This window comes from Lactuca serriola, chromosome 6 (assembly GCF_051521515.1).
Source record: "Lactuca serriola cultivar US96UC23 chromosome 6, Lser_US96UC23_V15, whole genome shotgun sequence".
In the NCBI taxonomy this organism is placed as follows: domain Eukaryota; kingdom Viridiplantae; phylum Streptophyta; class Magnoliopsida; order Asterales; family Asteraceae; genus Lactuca; species Lactuca serriola.
This window is the reverse complement of record NC_136413.1, coordinates 83262000-83263733: the sequence shown is the minus strand read 5'-3', so window position 1 is coordinate 83263733 and position 1734 is coordinate 83262000.

Genomic DNA, 1734 nt, shown 5'->3' with positions numbered 1-1734 from the left:
CACTATAAATCTAGTCATGTGTAATCTTCTTCGTACTACCAAGTTAGACCGTTCAGTGAACTATTAAGAATAAAGTTACTTCACGTCCGACTAAGATCTAATACATCTAACCATAGCATTATACATTGTTCATGATCATTACAAAATATTTAATGTGTACTGTAACAGTATACATGATAGCAGTACACTATATGTAGGACACATATGTCTCTATTAGGCACACTTTCTAATCTAGTATGGCTACTATCACACATAACCCATAACTTTATTAACGGAAAGCTTTATGATTATGCCAAGCCACAAGTGATTACCATGTGTAAGTAGTGATACGCTAGCCATATCATTGTGTATACAGTATATGCATATAGTCTTTACTTGACCATCTAGTTCCCCGATTCACAAGTTTAGGAAAATCTATATCACACTATCTGCCACTAACGCCTATGGAAAAATTCGTTATCTGCTCAAGCATATACACCAACCAATAATATATGTCACTTTTCTATAAATAGGCAAAACTGAAGCCCATATTCCTATACATCATATCTAACACATACTCATGTTAGCATAACATTCCACGTCACATTTCACATAATGTCTCATATAATTTGCATTTTTATGCTAAAGCACAAAAGCAACTAATATATTTGTCATACTTTTCATAGCATAAACCCATACAACTAATTAACTTTTTTAATAATATCACCTATGGGATTATATATCTCATACATTGTTGGTATCCTTAAGTTTTCTAAGGTCATACTGAATTCCATACTAACTAACTAATCCAATCAATAATGGAAAAAACATTATGAACGCATAACCATGCATAACATTAAATCAGATAGGTATTTGAAATTTTCTAGTATGCTACGTCAACAAAATATGTAATATGAGTTCACCCTCGTTGAACTCCATCTGACTTCTCTTCTCAAATTTCTTTCTCTTTGAAAACTATGAAAACTTTAATCAAGTCTTTGGACCAAAATTTATTCCCAAGAAATAGTCAATCAATAACAATCAAATGGATCTTCTTCACAGTCCTCAAACCAATTTAAAAACTTTCCTTCTAAAAATTGTCATTTAAAATCTTGCTTTCAAAATTTTGAGCTTTGGTTTTACTCCGAACACACAAGGATGCGTGTCTGAATCCATCAAACCCTACTCTTATGCCAACTTATAACATATCATTTTTAATAAATACAACCTATTTCTTATTGAATAAAAGTTGGATAACTTTTTAATACAATCCAAACTCAAGTGACATATGTGAAATAAAATAATGCAGTGTAAGTCTGATACTTTAAGTAAAGGCACTCAAATGTAAAAGTAATAAGCCAATGTAAATATGGACGCTGCTGCAATCAAGCCAATCGCTTCCACTTATCCACCCCATAAGTCCTAAAAAGTTAAGTGATCAATCTTAAGTTAAAATGTTTAGTGAGCACACATCATCAACACAATCCATTAGATACTCACATAAGCATATAAACACCTAAGCATTTAATTGATTCCTTTGTCCCTTTCGAGAGCAAGACTTTAGTTGTTGCCCTTGTGGAGCTATAAATTGTTTCCCGATGTAGAGCTATAAAATGTTGCCCCTTGTGGAGATGTAAATTTAAAATGTAAACATCACATACGAGCACATGCCACGAAGCACATAATATCATGTATATACTCGTGCAACTCACCTTGTGTAGTAAGGAGGCTAACTACCTAAACAACCACGCCATG